We start from the raw sequence: 13,088 nt of genomic DNA on the forward strand, positions 1-13,088 counted from the left end.
GAATGCCGAGTGTGAGAGGGAGAGTATAGGGGTACCTTCACCCCTAGGGGTGGGAGCAGCAGAGCTGCTGGCCATCGCGGGTTCGGTTGGTGTAGTCTGCGCAAGGCAGCGACGCGCAGTGTAGTCCGGTCGCCGGTGAGGTGGCGGTGGCGCTTCCCGCCGCTACTGCGCAACCTAGATCGGTAGGTGTGTCGGTGGGGGCGGCTGGCTGCGGCGAACCTCGTGAGCCAAGCCGGGTCCCCCCACCCTGTTTATATAGCGCAGCGCGACAGGGGCCCACCACCCATTGATAGGGTGAGCGCCCCCGATCAGGGCGCAGATCAAGGTCCTGATTGGCCTTTGGGCCAATCGGGAAAGAGATCAATCTAACATTCTCCCCCTTGATCTCATCATTTACTTTTAGCTTTGCACTTTTCACTTTTATTCGTTTCATCATAGATTAATATGTAGAGCATGTTTCATCGTCACAGCTTGATTGCCGATAGAATCAACAGCTACAACACACCTCTCTATTTTGAAACAATTCTGTTTCTTTTGGGCCTTATTCAATCCAGGAATCATAGGCTTTCCCTTAAACCCATGCCGGCTAAGTGTTCCCTGAACACATTGGGAGGTAAGCCTTTCGTAAGCGGATCCGCAAGCATATCTTTTGTTCTTATATGCTCGAGACTTATAGTGTGATCCTGGATTCTGTCTTTCACAACGTAAAACTTTATCTCAATGGCTTTGGAAGCATTGCTTGATTTGTTGTTGTGAGCGTAGAATACTGCTGGTTCATTGTCGCAGTACATTTTTAGTGGTCTGTGAATACAGTCAACCACTCTCAATCCGGGTATGAATTTCTTTAGCCACATTGCCTGCCCCGTGGCCTCATGACATGCTATGAATTCTGCATGCATCGTTGATGACGCAGTTACTTTCTGTTTCGAGCTTCTCCATGAGATAGCTCCTCCTGCGAGAGTGAATACGTATCCAGACGTGGATTTTCTATCATCTTTGTCTCCCGCAAAGTCTGCATCTGAATACCCTTTTATCTCTAGGGAATCAGATCTCTTATATGTAAGCATGAGTTCTTTTGTGCCTTGTGCGTAGCGCAACGCCTTCTTTACCATTTTCCAGTGTTCTATACCTGGATTACTTTGATATCTACCGAGAACCCCGGTGACAAAAGCTAAGTCAGGGCGAGTGCACACTTGGGCATACTGTAAGCTTCCGACAGCTGAAGCATATGGAACCGCTTTCATTTGATCGATCTCGTACTGGTTCCTGGGACATTGAAAATTCCCAAAACTGTCGCCCTTGACTATAGGAGCAGGTGTGGCTTTACTCGCATGCATATTGTACTTCTTTAGAACCTTTTCTAAATATGCCTTTTGCGATAACCCTAGAACCCCATTCAGTCTATCTCGGTGAATTTCTATGCCCAAAACATATGTTGCTTCACCAAGATCCTTCATATCGAAGTTTGAGGACAAGAACTTCTTTGTCTCTTGCAGTAGATTGATATCACTGCTTGCAAGCAAAATATCATCCACATACAGGATTAGGAAAATGTATTTCCCATTTTTGAACTTTGCATAGACACAATTGTCCTCTATATTCTCTTGAAACCCAAATTTCTTTATTATATCATTAAACTTTAGATACCACTGTCTAGAGGCTTGCTTTAATCCGTAAATGGATTTCTTTAGATGACATCCCATATGCTCTTTGTCTTCCATGACAAAACCCTTTGGTTGTTTCATGTAGACATTTTCTTCCAAATCCCCATTTAGAAATGCCGTCTTTACATCCATCTGATGTAACTCTAAATCAAAATGCGCAACTAGTGCCATTATGATTCTGAAGGAGTCTTTACATGAGACAGGAGAAAAAGTCTCATTATAATCTATTCCTTCTCTTTGTGTAAAACCTTTTGCCACAAGTCTCGCCTTATACCTTTCTATGTTCCCTTTGGAGTCACGTTTAGTCTTGTAGACCCATTTACAGCCTACTGTTTTGGCTCCTTTAGGAATCTCCTCAAGTTCCCAAACATTGTTGGAACTCATCGATTTCATCTCATCTTCCATGGCCTCTAGCCACTTTGATGAGTGAACACTTTTCATGGCTTCTTCATATGAAGTGGGATCACCTTCTATATGAACTTCTTCTGTGTTATAAACTTTATAACAATCAGGGATGGCTGATTTTCTGACCCTTTGAGACCTTCTAGGCCCCTCACTTTCAGGCATATTCTGTGTCTCTGCTTGTGGCACACTATTCTGAGGTGGCTGCTGCAACTCTTCCTCGTGTGCAACGATGGGTTCAGTTGGCTCCTGAAGGACAGGTTCCAAAACTTCACTCATCGTTTCCACGGGTGGAATCACAGTAGGTGCCTGCACCACAATATCAGGGATTGTAGCAGGTGCTTGCACCACGACCTCAGGAACTATCGGTGCGGGAATAATAGGTAGTGAGAAGCATGGTTCCTGAATCATCGGATTAGGTGCACACACCCGCTTCTCCTCAAGATCAATTTCTCGAGCTATCATGCTCCCCCTCACCATTTCATCCTCTAAGAAAATCGCCTGTCTCGTTTCTACAAACTTTGTGAATCTGTCTAGACAGTAGAAACGAAAACCCTTTGATTTTTCCGGGTAGCCGATGAAGTGGCAACTTACTGTTTTGGGATCTAGTTTCCCGATGTTTGGGTTAAACACTTTGGCCTCAGCTGGGCTTCCCCACACACATAAGTGGTTTAGTGAGGGTACTCTTCCTGTCCATAGTTCGTACGGTGTTTTGGGCACCGACTTGCTTGGTACTCTATTAAGAATGTGAATGGCGGTCTTCAGCGCCTCCATCCACAGTCCCAATGGTAAGGTGGAATAGCTCATCATGCTGCGCACCATATCCATCAGTGTACGGTTACGCCTTTCAGCTACTCCATTTTGCTGAGGTTCGCCCGGCATTGAATACTGGGCTACTATGCCATTTTCCTGCAAGAACCTTGCAAAGGGTCCAGGAACTTGGCCAAATGGGGTATGCCGACCATAGTACTCCCCCCCACGGTCGGATCTTACTATTTTGATTCTTTTGTTATGCTGATTTTCAACTTCAGCTTTAAACATCTTAAATTTATCCAACGCTTCTGATCTTTCTTTGATAGGATAAATATAACTGTAACGGGAGTAATCATCTGTGAATGTTATGAACAAGTCATAGCCATCCACACTTTTCACAGGAAAAGGTCCACAAATATCAGTGTGGATTATCTCTAAAATTCCTGTGCTACGTTTAGTGCCTTTTTTAATTTGCTTTACAAATTTTCCTTTAATGCAATCAACGCATTGTTCTAAGTCTGAGAACTCTAATTGAGGAAGAATTTCATTCTTAACTAATCTTTCTATTCTCCCCCTCGAAATATGGCCTAAACGACAGTGCCATAATTTCGACGATATTTCATGAGTTCTCTTTCTTTTCTTTGTTTCTTTCTCTAACGAGGATACATTCATATTCACATCACACACAGAATTAACTTTTTCACGTAATGATAATAAATACAACTCATTGTGAAGGATGGCAACACCAACACATGCATTATCGAACCAAATGGCACACTTTCCATTATCAAAATGACATTCATAACCATCATGGTCCAAACGTGAAATACTTATTAAGTTTCTGTGTAATGAGGGAACATAAAGCACATCTTTAAGTACAAGCATGAAACCATCAACTAGCTCTAAAGAGACATCGCCAACAGCTTCAACTTCTGCTTGGACTCCATTTGCGACTTCAACGCATCTTTCGCTTCTTTGCGTAGTCCTCGTCGAATGGAATCCCTGTAAAGAATTTGCAACATGAACAGTTGCACCTGAGTCAATCCACCAAGTAGATTTCGAATACTGTGTATACAAGGATTCATTTACATTAGAAATAGTATTCTCACCTCTTTTTGCCATTATTGACTTTAATCAGTCGGGGCAGTCTTTCTTGAAGTGCCCCTTTTTCTTGCAATGTAGACATTGGTCTTTGTCTACTGGGAGAAGCTTTTGGTGATTCTGCTGCATAGGAGCTTTTCCACGTGCCTTGAAAGATGGGTTAGCAATCTTTTTCCTGTTATCCTTCACATAGTGCAATGAGCCACCATGTGAGGATCTAAGTCTGTCCTCTTCCTGCACGCACATGGCGATCATTTTCTCCATGTCCCACTGTTCTGGCTGCATGTTGTAATTGACAACAAAAGTGTCAAACTCTTTAGGCAGAGAAGCAAAAACCAAATGCATAATGTGCCCAGGCTTGAGCTCAAGATCCATAGGCTTCAGCTGTGCTGCCAAGTTATACATCCTCATGATGTGGTCTCTTATGCCAGTCCCTCCGCCATTGTACCTCTCTGTGGCCAGCTGCTTGAACAGCTGGGTAGCATATATCTTTGAGGAACCAGTGAACTGATTCATTATCTTGTCGAGGTACTCTGAAACGGAGTCACACTCTGCGATCGAGCCCAAAATGGCAGGCTCAATCGTATTCTTTACCAAAGCCATACATTTCTTGTTGGCAGTGGTCCACTGTTTGTTTTCAAGGGTGTATGCCAACTCCAGTGGAGCATAGTCCCTTTCCTTTTGCTGCCATGCAGCATCATCATCACCATCAGCCCTCACTGGCTTCTGTGGAGCTTGTGGCTGCGGTGTGGTCAGCACCCAGTCAACTTCTCCACAAACGAAGGAGAACTCAATCTTCTTCCTCCATTCTGTGTAGTTGTTGCCTTTGAGAATGGGTATCTCTTTGAGACACGCCATTAAGTTGAATGATCCTGAAATTCACAATCCATAAGTGAGATCATAACGATAATTGCATGATTTATTTCCAACGTTGGTCAAAAAATAAAACATACAACTGTTGATGCAATTTAAAACTATATCACCGTTGGGCAGAAATAGAAATAAAGGCATCAAAAATAACTTTTTAAATCATGATACAGTTATTAACAACGTTGGTCAGAAAATAACAGCACCATGATCTAATTAACTTTATCATGCTCTCACATAAATTTAATTATCCCGTTGGTTCAAAATTAAATTTAAATGGAGCAATAAAAATGACTTTTGCAGCGGAAACTGTGAAATAAATCTATTTTCAGAAGCAAGACACTGTACAAAACTTTATTAATCTCTAATACTAATTATCCCGTTGGTTCAAATTAGATTAGAGACTAAACTATGCAAAAACATCAATTAAATGCTTCTGGAAAAAGAAAAAACCAAAAAAAACAGAAGTTACTGTGCAAAACCCGTAAAACGGCCCACGCGCGAAAACGGCCCACAGCCCGTTCCCGCGCGCGGCCCACTCGCCCGACGCCGGCGGCCTGCCAAACGCGGCCCACGAAGGCGGCCCGCTAAACCAGCTCGGCACCGGCCTCCGCGCTGCGCGCGCCCGCAGGCCGCAACCTGGGCCTGGGCCGCGAAAGCGGCCTGCCGCCGCATCCCGCCTGGGCCGTATCTGGCCCGGACAATCCCGACCGCCCGATCAGATCCGACGGCCAGGCGCTATTCACGGCGAAACAAAAACCGGCGGAACGCCGGCTCCCCAGAACCCTAGCCACTTTCCTCTTTTCCTCCGCGCGCTCTCGCCGCGGCGGCGGCGGCGGCGGCGGGGCTCTCTCTCCCGCGCCCGGCGATGGCCGGCAGTGGCGGTGGAGGGATGGCCCCGCCGGCGCACGGCCGCGGCAGCCCCCCTCCTCCCCTCTTTTGCTAGCCTCCCCTTTTCCTCCCTCCAAAAACCCGAAGGTTCGAGATCCAGATGGAGAAGAAAAGGGTCGGCGCCACCGCGGGTCCCCTCGCCGGCGAGCGCGTCCACCCCGACGGTTGGGCGCGCCGCCGTCGAGCGGTCCTGTGGTGGTGCTTTTGCGCCCTCCCCCGAGCCCCGAGCGGTTGCGCCGGTGGTTCGGGTGGACGTGTTCTCCGGCGAGCCCGAGGCTCGGCCGGCCTTTGCCGCTCGCCGTCGGTGGACGTGCGGCGGTGAAGGCGACGACAGGTTAGTCTCCCGGCGTCCCTCTTTTCTTTAGATCTAGGGTTAGGGTTAGGGTTTCTTTTTCCTGTGTCTTTTTCGATCGTCATTCTTTTCTCGATCTACTGCTTTTCCCGATCTAGAATAGCTTCTAGGAGGTGTCTGATACCATTGTTAGGACCTAGCCTAGGATCTCTAGGGCACATCTAGTCGGGTTCGAGAGAGAGACATGAGGGACTAGGTGATCCTGGTGAATGCCGAGTGTGAGAGGGAGAGTATAGGGGTACCTTCACCCCTAGGGGTGGGAGCAGCAGAGCTGCTGGCCATCGCGGGTTCGGTTGGTGTAGTCTGCGCAAGGCAGCGACGCGCAGTGTAGTCCGGTCGCCGGTGAGGTGGCGGTGGCGCTTCCCGCCGCTACTGCGCAACCTAGATCGGTAGGTGTGTCGGTGGGGGCGGCTGGCTGCGGCGAACCTCGTGAGCCGAGCTGGGTCCCCCCACCCTGTTTATATAGCGCAGCGCGACAGGGGCCCACCACCTATTGATAGGGTGAGCGCCCCCGATCAGGGCGCAGATCAAGGTCCTGATTGGCCTTTGGGCCAATCGGGAAAGAGATCAATCTAACAAATTCCTGAAATAATCAGTGTTGGGTACAGACCTTGAAATCCAAGCGATCATTTCTCAAGCCGACTTCGAAATGGAGGATATTCACATTTGGATACATCATTGCAAGTTCTGACAAGCTCTCCATGTGTGTGGCAAAAACAGTGTATCTGCATGTACGACATTACTAAGGAAGGATAATACCATACCTCACTTTCCACCAAATAATGGTATTATTTTCGTAATAATTAAATAAAACATCTACTTACAACTTTGAGTCCATCACAGAAAAACTGCATCATGGATTCTGAATTTGTGATGCAGAGGACCAACATTATGGAAAAACAACATGACCATTAGCATCAGGCATTAGCGCTGCGACAATGGCGGTGGCCGGGCACCTTGGCAGGCGGCGGGCACCGGGCACGGGCTTGCCGCGCGCAGCGGGTGGCGAGTTCCAGGCAGTAGGGACGTGCCTCCTTAGGCCCGAGTGCGCTTTGAGCCCTCAGGTTGAAGAGTCAGATCCCCACAGGTACAAACAAAACTGATTCTCTGTAGTAGAGAGGAGGCAAATTTGCAGCTTTGAAGTTGTAATTAGCAGTTCATCTATTGGTAATTTATCTGTGGATTTGAGTACATATTTTTTTTAAGAAATAGAAGTTGTATTGGTAATTTATCTGTGGATTTGAGTACATATTTTTTTTAAGAAATAGAAGTTGTATTGGTAATTTATCTGTAGATTTGAGTACATATTTTTTTTAAGAAATAGAAGTTGTGCTCCAGGCAACTATTGATAGCATGACTCAACAACTTAAGCATCCAATGCATTTGATTTTAGTCCTGAGAATGGCTCAGCAGGCAAATAGCAGATTAGTTAGAGATCAATTGAGGAAAGCGTATATGTTGAATAGTCCAACTCAACCAGATGGCTTATAATTTTCTTTGGTTACATCAATTGTGCTGTTAGGGCGGACCTGCGCCTAAGGCCACCCGGGCTGTGGTCCTAGTTGTGGTCCAGTGAAGTCCACCCGGAGAGGCTAAATTTTAGCTCCTGCCACATCAGATGTTTGGACACTAATTAGGAGTATTAAATATAGTCTAATTACAAAACTAATTGCATAACTCCTAGGCTAAATCGCGAGACGAATCTATTAAGCCTAATTAGTTCATGATTTGACAATGTAGTGCTACAGTAACCATTCGCTAATGATGGATTAATTAGGCTTAATAGATTCGTCTCGCGATTTAGCCCTAGGGGTTCTGCTATTAGTTTTATAATTAACTCATATTTAGTCCTCCTAATTAGCATCAGAACGTGTGATGCGACGGGCTAAAGTTTAACCTCTGACATCCAAACGCCCCCTTAATTTCAACCTAAAAGCAAGAGGCCCAGGCCCATCAACTAGAGCAAAGCAGCAGCGCAAATGACCCACTGCTCGTCCTCGCCTCCTCTGTTCGCGAGTCGCGACTCGCCCTCCTGGCCCTCGCTCCTCAGCTGCTGCCTACGCGCCGGCTCTGCTCCTCCTCTATTCGCTCCTCTCCTACTACAGTCCTACCTCGCGCACCGCTGCGTCGGCTGGGAGGAGGCAGGCAGACGCAGGCACCGCCGGCGCTCGACCAGAAGGAGAAAAGTGTTCAACCCCTTTTTAATTGCAAAAAAAAATTTATCCTTGTTTTTTTACTTTCTACTAAAAGTGAGGCTAAAAACTTTGGCATTGACATGAAAAAAAAGGAAGTAGGTACCCACATCAAAGCCTGGGTGGATAACTGTGTATGTGCTCAACAACACCTAATACTAACTGAACGTCGTAGGATTCTAAATCACTTTCTAGACGTAACCATCCTTGCGGAAACGAAAACTAAGGGAGTGTTTATACAACACCCGAGTGTTTCAGAGGCTTCCGATAATTTTGTAGTCTTCTAATTTGACATGCGCAGTTGTGATTTCATCTAACTTTGTGTAAACAAAAAACAAGTGTGTTTAGATACCCCAATACCTACCTTTCTGCTCAAAACTTAGCTCCATATAAAAGAAAACATATTACTTGATTTCAGGCTCAAATTATATTACTTTTTGGATGAAATGTCATTTCTAAACGACTACATGCTTAAATTGTAACAATATGAAAACTATGTATGTTTTCAGGTCAGATTCGGCCATCGGAATGGACCTTTATAATACACTCGCTATTACTCTGTAGCGGTACTTTTGGCTGCTGAATTTTGGCCCTAGTCTTAACAAAAAGCTGAGTCCACCACTGCTGTAGAACTCGATAATTTCACTTACTCGATAATTCACTTACATCAATTTTTGAAATCACTGGGATTGTGAAATTTTGGATTTGGATCTCATGTATCAAGTCATATGAGCAGGTGCTGTGCGGGAATCCTTGGGTTAGGGACTAGCAACCTCATGTCGGCCCTTGCCCAGCACCTTCTCTAATTTAAGCTATGTATGTCAAAGTTCTCTAATTTATTTGGTATACCATTCGAGGCTTCAAATTTAAGCTGTGTATGCTAAAGTTCTCTAATTTATTTGGTATACCATTCGAGCCTTCAAATTTAAAATTGAAGTAGCTAGAAAATTATGTATTGACCTGAGGTGTGTTATCACACCAGCTAGGAGCAATGTGGTCAATGTACTGTAGTATAGATAATTTTAATGCTAGTATGCACCTCACCTTAATGTTACTTTCGTACAAGCACGAACTATCTCAGGTTTACAGAATTATGTACCTTCTATCATAGAAGAAGGATAGCTAGAATTGAGACTATGAAGAAGTGAAGATTGTGTATTTGTGTATGCCCCTTTAAGATACTAGTGTCTAATATGAGGATGCCATGTTCTTCTTAAGAAATTTACTGATACCTTTGACATTATTTTTCAGCCCCATGATGGATCCCAACATGAAGCAGCTTCAAGAGAATCTGGTTGACATTGAGACTGGTGCAGAGCAAGTTCTTCTGGCAAGGCATCAGGTCTGTGTGTGTTATTGGCTTGAATTTTAAATAGATAAGTGTCACGATTGATTGCTTGTGTTTCGTTGTTCTCTGTGATATCAGTTGGTGGAAAATGACAAGGTGAGAAATGGCAACAGTGACAGCCCTCCGTAAACAAGCCAGGACAACCAAAACCAGTGTACCATCTCCCTTTGAGGTCTTAATGAAAGAAATGGAAGGAAGCTCTGGCAAGCAGCTGATAAAGGAGATATGCCCTACTTGTGGAGATCATGACCCCAAAGAACACACCTGGCTAATGTTTCCTGGATCAGATATTTTTGCCCGTGTTCCATTTCATGTGGCGCATACTGTTTTGGAAAAAGGTACCCTCCAGAATCTTGGTCTATAACAATCAAATGCATTTGAAATTACTAATGATGAAAGTTCAATACATATGTGGAGCAAGCCTCTATTTGTCGATTTGAAATCTAGAGGATCATGCTTGGGTGGTTACTCCTGCATATTATTTTTTGGTGCATGTTATTTTTAGACAAGCTTGGGGGTGAAGAAGTGTGTGCCAAGGCTTGTTCTTTTCTTTTGTCACCACTGCTATCTTCTAGCATCCAAAATCTTCTTGGACTCATTTGGGCCCTTGAAATGTTTTGCCTTCAGTTCTGTTAAATTCCTAGAAATTTTTTTAAGCAATTATTTCCCCTTTAGGCATAAGGAAACTTATGTTAGTTTGGTCAATATTTGACTAGTTCCTTGAGACAACACAGCGACTAACAATTGCTTGTTTCATTTTACTATTGCTGTAGACCAAGAGCGCCTGGATATTGGTAGCAAGAAACTGCAAAGCTTTGTCAAAGAGAAATCACTTGTGATTGCTGAGAAAGGTGCCCTTGCGGGCAGATTCGGCGCTGACACTGAAATCCTTGGTTGGTCAACCTAACAGACACACCTAAGTCGACACGGGAAGGAGGAGAGTCTGTGCAGGGTCCTGACGTGAAGTATCAGTTGGGTTGAATCGTGGACTGTTCGACCACAGTGTTGTTTCTTGCATATTTCCTATATAGATGTTTGCTTTCATGTCAAACAAAATTTGGCATGGCTGTTGCCTGTTAGCACTTGCAGAAACTTGTTCTGAATTGATTAGTTGGCGGTTGTCCTGCAACGGATCGCTCTTTCTAAATCCTGCTTTGCTGTGACATTGTGGAACAATCAGTGTGTAGTTCAAAAGACAGGTGGCTAGGCCTCAGTGTCTTTCTGCCCTGTCAAATAGCAAAACCAACTGAGGTTACACCTTTGAGTCTTCTTAGGGGGCGTTTTCTTCCACTGACTTATTTTTAGCACATGTCGCATCGAATGTTTAGATACTAATTAGGAGTATTAAATGTAGACTATTTACAAAACCCATTACATAAGACGAATCTATTAAGCCTAATTATGCCTAATTAATCCATCATTAGCAAATGTTTACTGTAGCAACACATTGTCAAATCATGGACTAATTAGGCTTAATAGATTCGTCTCGCCGTTTAGATTCGTCTTATGTAATGGGTTTTGTAAATAATCTATGTTTAATACTCCTAATTAGTATCTAAACATTTGATGTGACGGGTGCTAAAAATAAGTCAGTGGAAGAAAACGGGGCCTTAGAAGTAGATTGCATTAGAAGTCTGATAACTCGCAACGTGGGTCAGTGGGTGCTAATTTGTTCTGCTACTCGAAGATTGTACAGATGCAGCAGATACATGTCTCCAATTCAGATGTTCTCGCTTAGAATGCGAAATTGTTCTTGATGCCTGATGAACAAGAAAGGATGAGAGTGATTCCTTATGCTTCAGCTATTGGATCAATCATGTATGCCATACTATGCACGCGGGCTGATATCTCCTATGCTCTAAGTGTTATGAGCATGTATCAATAAAATTATGGTGAGACTCATTGGATAGTTGTAAAGGGTATCTTTAAGTACTTTAGAAGAACTAAGGATGGGTTCCTAGTATTTGTAGGTGAAGGAGAGCTTGTTGTAACACGTTACACCGATGCTAGCTTCCAAACGTACAAGGAGGATTCCAAATAGCACTCCTGTTTTGTGTTCTGCCTCAATGGAGGGGCAGTAAGTAAGCTGGAAAACTTCCAAGCAAGCGGTAGCTGATTCGACGATGGAGGTGGAGTATATTGCAGCTTCTGAAGATGCAAAGGAATCTGTTTGTATCAGAAAATTTATTTCTAAGTTGGGTGTTGTGCGTCCAGTCCAGTGGATCTCTATTGTGATAATAGCGGAGCCATTGCACAAGCAAAGAAGCCTAGATCACACCAAAAGTCCAAACATATATTGTAGTGCTATCACCTCATCCATGAGATCATTGATCGAGGTGATATGAGGATTTGCAAGGTGCCCACGGGCTTGAATGTTGGTGATCCATTGAGGAAGCCTCTTCCACAACCAAACCATGAAGCGCACACCAAATCTATGAGTATTAGGTATTTACATCAGTGATCCTAGTGTGTGTGGGAGATTTGTATCATAACTGTATTTATGTACTATTGAATAAAGTGTTATTTGTTCCTTGAGTAACTATCATTTACACTGATTATTAAGTATGTGGCTTGTTCGTAGAACTCTTTGTTGATTATCATGTTATTCTAAATTATCCCTAGTCTATATCCTTATGTGGGACAATAATGACACACAGACTAGCACATGTATTAATTGATGATCACTTTTCATGGATCATAGATATAGATATATCAGATTAATAATATGAACACATGTTAGTGAACATGGTGTTGGATTGACCCACTCCGAGACACTGCTGAGATTATTATTTTGTATGTGCCATCAGTTGGTTTCGACTGGTACACCTGCTAGTTCCTTAGATCCGAGATAGTGGAAAAGAATAGAAAATGAAATTTACACTAGATAAAAGGTGCAATAAAATTATGGTTAGTGCATTCCCAACACCATATAAAGTTCACCGTGAGTGATGAAACTGAACAAATTAGATACTACTATGTCAATCTAATAGCAATCATATCAATATCAACCTGCAAGTGCATCTGCATGCAACCTGACGCCCGACGACTATGCATTGACTGCAGGGATGGAGAAGGTCCACCGAACAAGTCGTGTCATTATAAGTATACAGTGTTTGCCAAATGCCCTGTCCACTACGGGACACAGTCAAATTGCCGAGTGCCAGGGGCACTCGGCGAAGGGCAGAATACCCTCGGCGAACCGTTTGCCGAGTGTAACACTCGGCAAACGGCACACGGCAAAAATAGAGTCGGCAAACACTAGTTCGCCGAGTGTCTTGTGTCGGGCACTCGGCAAAGCCTTTGCCGAGTGCCCAGAAAACACTCGGCGAACATTTATTGAAAAAATAAAAAAAAAATCACGCACCGCCACTGCGCCGCCGCCGCCGCCGCCGCCGCCACCATCCTCTCCTCTTCTCTTCAGGCCCCGGCGCCGGCCGATCCCGGAGGAGGGGACGGGCGGGAGGCGGATCCAGGTGGCCGGGGCGAGCGGCGGCGGAAGATCCGGGGGCCGGGGGGGG

The sequence above is a fragment of the Setaria italica genome, chromosome VI (assembly GCF_000263155.2).
Source record: "Setaria italica strain Yugu1 chromosome VI, Setaria_italica_v2.0, whole genome shotgun sequence".
Lineage (NCBI taxonomy): Eukaryota > Viridiplantae > Streptophyta > Magnoliopsida > Poales > Poaceae > Setaria > Setaria italica.